Consider the following 9,794-nt stretch of genomic DNA (forward strand, 5'->3'; position numbering starts at 1 on the left):
TAGGCATGATACTGTAGGTGAATTTTACATCTCCATTAATTAATTTATCATTTCTTGAATAGCCTTCTGGAATGAGTTAAGTTCAAGAACAGAGGTTCCTCTGCCATGCTGAAGTAATCTCTCTGGTGGCCAAGAGTGCTCTAGGGGCCTGGAACTGCTGTGACATCACGAAACAGACCTACCTCACACCGTACTCTGGACCCAGCAGAGACGCTGGTGTCATGGATGGAGGGAGGGACAGAATCTTCCATATCCCCTGCATGAAACGGAACAAGAGTGTCAGTGAAATAGGGTGGGAGACAGCCTTCTGTCTATATTGGCCCCCAGTGATCACTGTCTATATTAACGGAACCTCTACTAGGTGTCAGGAACTCTCCTAGATTGTATGATATGAAGATGAATACAACTAGGTTTCTGAACTTATCCAGGTCACTCTCTATCAGGGAAGAAAGACATGCAAGCAAAACAAACATTTGATTTTTGCTGGGGTTCTTGTTCTGGCATTAAGAAGGGTTCAGCAATCTGGAGAAGGGGCTGTGTATAACTTAAAGGGGAGTCCAGAGATGAAGCATAATTTTGAAAGGCATTGGGGGTCAGAGGAGCCTAGCTAAAGAAACTAAGTTCTCCTCATCTCAGGACCCCATGCTTTTTATTAACACAAATTGTCCTGAGGCGAGGCAGAGATATACACTTCAAAGGGTAGGGTTTCATATACACAGTCCATTGTCAGATTGGAAGAATTAGCCTACAGCTGTTCAGGTGTTTGGGCAGTAGGAGGCAATAACATGTAGATTAAGATGCCCTGAGCTGTCTGGCAGCAAACAATCAATTATGCATCCTTTTCAGGTTTGGGGAAATGTCCTTGCCACTCCAGATTCAGCCCTGCTGTCATGCTGGAATTGGCTCCCGGCAGATTTTGAGTGGTAATTTTAAAATTATAGATATTTGTTTTCATGACTACATATGCAGTTCTGGCCTTTCCAGATTTTAATGTAGACATCCACTGAGCGTCTTCCTACTTTATTAGGGGTTTTTCTGTACAGGAATTGACCCTAATTTACACCACACACAATGTTATTTAGTATAAAAACAATTATTCACTTATATATTTTCACTCAACCTAGGCACACTGATATTTTAAATAATGCTTCCTGAAATTAATACAAAGTAGATAAAAGATGGGGTATTACAAAAGACACCTATGAGGAAAGTGAAGAAAGAATGTGAGATATTGAGAAGTGAAATACAAAATAGAAAACAAGGGCATTTTTAGGGGGGAAAGGTAAGGGTGATATAAAAATTGACAGAAAAGAGCTGATAGGGTCTTCTTTCCCAGGACTGGTTCTGAGGGGGAGGCAGCAGGCGTGCACACCCCTTCCCCATTGTATGAGAGCCAGGGAAGGTCCCTTCTTAGATGTTCGAGGAACCTGCTGAGTGCTGTCCACACCCAACCATACACTGTCCTGCTGCAGACTGCCTGCCCAACACTAGAGGCTGGGTGAGCCCCAAAGGTGTTTCATGCAGGGGACATAGAAGATTCTGTCCCTCCCTCCATCCGTGACACCAGCGTCTCTGCTGGGTCCAGAGTACGGTATGAGGTAGGACTGTTTCTTGTTGTCACAGCAGTTCCAGGCCCATAGAGCACTCTTGGCCACCAGAGTGATTACTTCAGACTTACAGTTGAACCCTGGTTCTTGAACTTAACTCATTCCAGAAGGCTATTCAAGAAATGATTTGTTAGGAAACTAAATCATTTTCCATTAGAAATCATGTAAATTGAATTAATCCATTCCAGACCCACAAATGAGTCCCTATTTTAACCATATCTAATGTAGTGTTTAATCTATAAATAAACACTTCTTTTTTTAAGTTTATCGAACCACCAACTCCTAGCCTTAAATGAATCACTCAATCCAGGGGATCTTTCAGGAATTCATCACGCAGCATCTTCACTTTTTCACATATCATTGCCTCCAAAATGCTGCCTAACTGCCTTTAGCTTATCCAAAACAATTTTTTTACCTCTTCCATTTCCTGTGATTGTTGTTTCATGAGCACTTTCACACCCTTAGCACCATCAGCACTCATGATGGCCTCTCTATGTTTTAAAATTATGCTAATCGTCAATTTGCCAGCAACAAAAGCATAAAAACCACTAAAATATTCACAGCACAATTTCCTGAGATATTAACAACACATGGTTTAGTGTCACACATTCTCTTTTTTGTTTGTTGCCTGAGAGATGCTTTTTGCCATGCTGAGGTACCTGCATGAAAGAGTTGTCAGGTCAACTTGGTCCAGAACCAAATTGTTCGAGGTGGGAGACATTTGAGAACCACGGTTTGACTATATGTTTCTGCAGACATGAGTGAGATCAGGACAAAATTCATTTAAAAGCACGTGGTTTCTACAACATCCTTCAGTTTGCACACTATGGAACTACAGAACTGAGTGTGAATACTGTTTGTGAGATTCTTCAGGCTGCCATGTATGTTCAACTTATAGGTGTGGGGAGGTTCTGCTTCTCTTTCCTATTAGCAAAAACCTGCTTAGAAAATTGTGCAGAAATCCTGAGACTCTTAGATGATTTCTGGATCAGGGAGAGAAGCTGGAATCCGTTCTGCTAGATGACTTTGCGCCACTCATGTCCAGGCCTGACTCCCTGTCTTGTGAATTCTGAGAAGCTCGTATCTTATTTGGACAATAATCATCTGAGCAGGTTCCCAGAGCTTAAGCTGTACAAGGCTGTGAGGCCTTGGCTGCGGCATGATAGAAGATGCTGGGGACATACCAATACCATTATTCAGAGCATCAGTGACCCCACCCAGTGTTTTTTGAGGAGGTTAAGACATCAGAACTTTATACTCTTGACAGCTGCGCTATGAAACTGACAAAGCATTGAATTACTTTCAAAATGTTCACCAGGAGCCTTTGTTGGACATGAAATCAAGCCACATCCACGCTGCCAAACCCCAAACATCAGTGTTTGAGGGATGATTAGACATAGCACGGTTAAAAGTAAAAATATTTCTCTTAAAGAAACCAAGAGTCTTATGGGAACCAGAGGGCCCCCAAGTACCTCTGTGCCTGGACTGCCTTGCTATTGTCAATAACTTCATGTTCTTATTAGGCAAGGAAGAACTGGGCCCAGATGGCAAATTCCATGCTGTTTCCAGTGTTCAGGTATGACCTGAGAAAACTCTTGGCTCCGGATGGCAGGCATGCCTGAACCATGTTCAGAATTTGCAGTTGGTGTTACTGGGACGTTTATTTATGCTGTAGCAGGCAGAACCAGAGATGAGACATCACCAATGATAAATGGGAATTTGTGGACCTTATCCCATTAATAAATATGGACATGAGAGGATAGTGCTCATTAACAAGTTGTATATCACCAGTGGAATCACCTCATTGTCCATCTTCAAACAAGTGTGGTTTTTGGCCCCAGGAAAGAAGGGACCATAGAACAATGGACCAGAATAACTGGAGTTGTTACCAACTGCTGGGAGAATAAGAGCAAAATGAATTATGTAAGATGCTTTCACAAGATGGTTTCTTACAACGGTCAGCTTTACATCTTTGGTAGTGTTTGTGTGACCTCCAGGTCCTCTTTTGAATCTCAGGGGTGCCCTTCTGCAGAAGTGTACAACCTAGAGACTAGTCAGTGGACCATCTTGGCACCCATGCCAATCGGTAGACATGGCCACGGTGTGTCTGTGCTGGGCAACCAGGTGATGGTTCTTGGAGGCCTTTGCTACAACGGTCATTACAGCAATTCCATTCTCACTTTAGATCCGTAGGAAAACAAGTGGCAGGAAGATGAGTTCCCATGGATGCTCAGCAAGCTGGATGGTTTACAAGTATGCAACCTGCCTTTTCCAGAATATATACTGGACAAGGTCAGATGCTGCAACTAATGACATCTTTCTCACTTCAAAGCCAAACAAAAATTTTGTGACAGAGTAGTTAATAGAAAACCTCACCAGTTTTACTATCAAAGCCATTGGCCTAATAGCATAAAAACTTTTCATTCTGTACTAGCATCCTTTTCATTTTTAGTGGCCTCAACATCATGCAATAAGTTAGTTCTAAGCATTAGCTCTTGAAACTACTTCCTGAAGCAGTTTAATAGAATGATCCACTTACCTGTGAGGCTGATTTTATGCTTTAAACATTTCTCTCAGCTGCCAGTGTAGGAGTCATGCATCTTCTAAGAGAAGACCTGGTAAGTGTCACTTGATGTAATTCCTATCTCAATCTGAAATCTTTTTGAACATTTATTCCAGTGTATTTCAGTCCATTAGACCTTTCAGTTTTATTGTTTAAGTTTAAAACTCTTGCCTTTTTGCCCGGCTTTTTGCTAAAAATGCAAAAATATGAATTTCCTACAAAGTTAACTTTTTTAAAAATTGGTTTCAGAGAGAGAAAGAGAGAAGAAGAGAGGAATAGAGCATCAATGACGAGAGAGAATCATTCATTGGCTGAGTCCTGCACATCCCCTAATGCGGACGGAGCCCACAAACTGGGCGTGTGCCCTGACTGGGAATTGAACCATGTGCCAAACCACTGAGCCACACCAGATGGGCCAAAGTTAACTTTTTATATTCAAGACGTCATTTCTAAGCACCTTCTCTTATCTGCACTGTGTTAGTGAGAGCGTGTCCATAGGTGCACACACATCATGAATATATGCCACGCCCTCGCCTATGTGTGGTTAGGATTCTATGGTTTCAAGCTAGTGCACTTGCACACAGGTTTGCCATACTTGTTGAATTTTAGATGTAATGTCTTCCCATATATTAACATTTTTAGCAAGTTAAAAATAACTGGAGTCCTCACCTGGTGTCCATCTTCAGTACATACTGACTCAGTAATATCTGAACTCCTTATATTCCTGAAATATGTATGGATTTGTGAAAACTAACATTCTGTGTTTTATTTTCAAAGTAAACATTAGTGTACCTTATCTATGTATGACTTCTTTTCGAATATGTTCTTCTTTGCAGTCTGTTTAACGTTACCCTGTTTATAGCAGCATGCAAGCACTTTTAAGGGGAATTTTGGTAATAGCAAACTCCTAAATAAAGGCCCCTTAAAGTCAGTGGTACTTTCATCCTTTACATTCAATAAGCCTGCTGCATCTGTTATTGAATGGAAAATAGCAACTTGTGGAAAATCTGAGCTCAATTTTGACTTAGAAGTAAGGAATCCTATATAATAAATGCCCAGCAACCGAAACGGTGGAATGACCAGAGACCAGAACTACTGACTCCTCGCCCCAGCTAGGCCCGCCCCCCAGCAGGGACCCCCCACCCCGATCGGGGGCTGTCCGGCCTGCAAACCCCTAGTGGCCCCTCACCCAGGCCATCCCCACCCTCCAATGGGGACCCCCACTCCGATCAGGGGTATGGCTGGCCTGCAAACCCCCAGTAGTGTTGTTTACAATAGCCAAGATCCGGAACCAGCCCAAATGCACACCAGTAGATGAGTGGATAAAAAAGCAATGTTACATTTACACAATGGAATACTACCCAGCTGTAAAAAAGAAGAAACTCTTACCCTTTGTGAGATCATGGATGGACCTGGAGAGTATTGTGCTAAGCGAAATAAACCAGTCAGAGAAAGACAAATACCATATGAGCTCACTTATATGTAGAATCTAATGAACAAAATAAACTGACAGACAAAATGGAACCAGAGACATGGATACATGGAACAAACTGACATCCACTGGAGGGGGAAAGGTGGTGGGACTGGATGAAAGAAGGTGAAGAGATTAGCCAGAGAACATATATACATGGCCCATGGGCACAGGCAACAGTGTGGTGAAGGCGAGGGAAAGGGTTGGATGGAGGAGGGCAAAGGGAGGAAGGGGAGAATGGAGACATCTGTAATACTGTCAAGAATAAATAAATAGTGTTTATAAAGAAAAGTAAATAAAATATTTTTCAACTTTTAAAGAAAGGAGCTGACAGAATTATTGATTGCTTGCTATAGCAAACCATGTGCTGACTTTATTTTCCTGCTTTCATCTTTGGTGCAATTGAGGAGAGTTTGCATGAAAGAGATAATCCACGGCTTATTTGAAAATGTGTCTGACAATTAGCAGAGGATGTCAGAAAGGATAATGACGGCACCGAATGCTGACTTCGGGTTCTTGATGGTTTTCAGGAGAATTTGTCTCAGTTTGGTTGATGAAACCAACAGGCTGTGAAGTGAAAGTAGTGACAGAATAACAATGATGTGTTTTTTCCTCAAGCTGTTTGATAAAGAGCTGAAGTTGAATATATTGATTTTTCATGAATTTACATTTTAATAAATATTTCTTTCTGCTTCAGAGAGGAAAATAAAAGACTACTTAAGCTATCTTTTCAAAATTATTAGTTTTCCCTTACTATTTGCTTTTACACATTTATGTTTATTAACTGCACTAATGTTTTATGTGCCTTTCTACAAGTTACATTTTTTAATAGTTCACGAAGCAATCGTTTTTTTAAAAAATTTCTCTGATGCAAAAGCAGCTCACACTAAATTAGCCATTCACTAGTCATTCCTGCCAGACCATCTGCGTAGCATGTAAATACCTTCTCAAGGGAATTAGCCACCAAAAACATGAAGACTCCATTTGAATTTCTTAGTGCCCATCTTAGCTTGTACTGCTCTAGCAAAATACCACAAACGTAGCTTAAGCAACAGATGTTTGTTTCCCTTGGTCTGGAGAACAGAAGTTCAAGATCAGGGTGCCAGCATGGTTGGGTCTGGTGAGAGGGAGAGCTTTCTAGTCTCTTCCTCTTCTTATAAGGACACCAATCCCATTGCAGGCCCTCCACCTTTCATGACCTCTTCTAAACCTAATTAATTCTCAAAAACCCTACCTCCAGATATTATCACATTGGGGATTGAGGCTACAAACATGAACTGGGAGGGAGGAGCGCACAAACATTAGTCCATAGCAGTGCCTGATCATCTGTCTGTGCACTGGAGCTAATGAGCCCACAGTGGAGCAAGATGCTGGCTCACCTGTGGGGCCACAGTCAGGCGCAGCATGAGGCAAGACAGTCTGGCCAAACTGGACTACCTATGAAGCTCAAGTACAACTAGTAGAACAACTTATATATGAAGAAAAGCAGTGGAACAGGAGTTTAAAACAAGGATAACAAATATGCAGAACTGAAAGACCTATAGTAAAATAAGCAAATGAATGTAGAATCATAAAGCAGGGACAAGATATGACTTTAAAGGTTTCTGGATATGAGATATCAGCATATATACCAACACTGAAGCCTTGAAAGATATTCTATAGGGAGAAAAGACATGAATACAGAAGAAAGCAAAGAGATGTGGGAAGTAATTAGAAATCAAGAATTTATAAATTTTGTGGTTTAAAGAGGATGAAGAGGGAGGAAGATAAGAGGGAGGGAGGGAGGTGGAGACAGGTATGACTGATGATGAAGACAACGACAACAGAAAAAGAATAAGAAAATATACCCATAATAATATGGGCGGGGGGGGGGAGACTTTAAAATATTAGCAAAAGAATTAGGAAATAGAGGTGGGACAGGAAGAGACAATAGGAAAGCAAGGATGTTACTTTCCTCTTTATTTGAGATGGGGGTGGCAGGGAGATGGGAGTGGTGGGGACAGGTATAAGTCAGATCCACCTTATAAATTGATAGGAGAGATAGGTATACATTTGACTTTCAATAATTTAGGCATAACCAGAAGAATAAAAATTAAAGCTCAACTTTCAAGCGTATCCAAAAAACGACAGAATGTTTCAAAGAAAAAGCATAGCAAATAGGAAACATTGAGATAATTCTCAGCTATTTTTGTCTCTTATTCTGTGTGGTAAACCATGTTAAGTTTTCTGATGTTGAATCTCTTTACTTGAGATAAAACTATATTTAATCATCATGCATTAAAAAGCTATTAGAGCCCTAACCGGTTTGGCTCAGTGGATAGAGCGTTGACCTGCGGACTGAAAGGTCCCAGGTTTGATTCCAGTCAAGGGCATGTACCTGGGTTGTGGGCACATCCCCAGTAGAGGTTGTGTAGGAGGCATCTGATCAATGTTTCTCTCTCATCGATGTTTCTAACTCTCTATCCCTCTCCCTTCCTCTCTGTAAAAAAATTAAAATATTTTTTTTAAAAAAAGCTATTAGATTTGACTATGCAATCTATTAAGAGTTTTACATCTATGTACAAAAATGAAATGGCCCTATAATTTATTTTTGTAGTGTTCTTGCCTGGTTCTTATATCAAAGTTCTTTGTACACATTATGGTTTCTACCTGGAATCAACACCCATCCATCCACCTACATTTATCTGCCAAATTCCCACTTGTTTTTTATGTCTCAACCTGGGCATTTCTTCTCCTGAACACTTTTTTTATTTGCTCTCTAAGGGACCTACCTACACTGGTCTTGTCATTGGATTTCGTCAACTCCCATTTACCCCATTTCCATTTCCATATCTCCTGGTTTTGTACCTGATACATTTTCATTGTTCTCGTAGGTCAGGACCCAAGCATGAAACCCATGCTCCTGCTGCAACAGCCCTGGTCTCCCCTATCTATGAAGCCACACTGGTCTCAAGACTTAGGCACACAACCCTAGCTGGTTTGACTTGATGGATAGAGCATCGGCTGGGGAGTGAAGGGTCCAGGGTTCGATTCTGGTTAAGGGCACATGCCTGGGCTGTGGGCTTGATCCCCAGTGACAGGGGTTGGGGGGGGGGGCCTTGCAGGAGGTAGCTGATCATTGATTCTCTCTCATCATTGATATTCCTATCTCTCTCTCCCTTACTCTCTTAATTAAATAAATTAATTTTTTTTCAAAAAAGAATTAGGCACACATATCAGGCCTAAGTATCCTAAGAATATTGAAAAGGGAATTATCAATGATTAATATGAGAAAGGTGGTGTGTGTGTGTGTGTGTGTGTGTGTGTGTGTGTGTGTTTTCAAATTAACAGGACCCATTTTTTATAGGCGCTTCAACTTACCAGGATATATATTCAGCCCAGCAGAAAGCCTCAGGGGATTGTCTGATCAATTGTCTTTTATTGGCTCAACCTCTCCACATGATCTCACCATCACCTTGTGATTTCCACTATCAAAATCCTTATCACACTGTATTGACACCTTTCCAGCTCTGTGTGTGCCACTAGACTAGAAGTGCATGAGAGGAAACCGGTAAGAGCCCCCTGAGCTAAAGCTAGAACTAGAAGCAGAAATGAGGTTAACTCCCAGCGACACTCGTCACTACATTTGATGAGTGCTATGTGCCTTGCGTCGGCTCTGATTCCTGGAAACCCTATGAATGATGTCCTCATCAGCCCTGTTCAGCTCCTGTAGACTCATGTCTATAGCTTCTTTTATGGAGTCAGTCCATCTTATGTTTGATCTTCCATGTTTCCTGCCGCCTTCTATTTTCCCCCAGCATTACTGTATTTTCCGAAGAATCCTAAGTTTGGTATCTTGGGCTAAATTTGGGTACATTGAGTTCAGTGCTCTGCCTTTCTCCCTTACTAAGCATTCCCATCTAGCTCACAGGGATCTCTACCAAGAAGGGAATAAAATGACATTTCTCATATATGTGTTCAATAAATTGTAAAGGATTATACAGATATGAGATGATATTAGGTGAGCAAAGAGTTGTTGGCTGGCCTTAAAAAGGGGCTGCAATATTTCATGGCCAGCTTGCGCCATTTTGTGTACTAAGTAGGAAAGATAATTTCCTAAATGACAGTCTCCTGGCTTGAAACATTTACATAATTCCCCTAACTAAAAATTTTG

The 9,794-nt window shown here is 41.3% G+C and overlaps 1 pseudogene across 1 annotated transcript; it reads left to right on the forward strand.

Annotated features, from left to right (window-relative positions):
- The first annotated feature begins 856 nt into the window (after window positions 1-856).
- On the forward strand, window positions 857-3,917 carry LOC308525909 (kelch-like protein 15; annotated as a pseudogene). Its single transcript has 3 exons — window positions 857-923; window positions 1,525-1,632; window positions 2,374-3,917. The product of its transcript is annotated as a kelch-like protein 15 (transcript).
- Window positions 3,918-9,794: the final 5,877 nt, after the last annotated feature.

The sequence above is a fragment of the Myotis nattereri genome, assembly GCF_964212035.1.
Source record: "Myotis nattereri genome assembly, chromosome: 10".
NCBI lineage: Eukaryota > Metazoa > Chordata > Mammalia > Chiroptera > Vespertilionidae > Myotis > Myotis nattereri.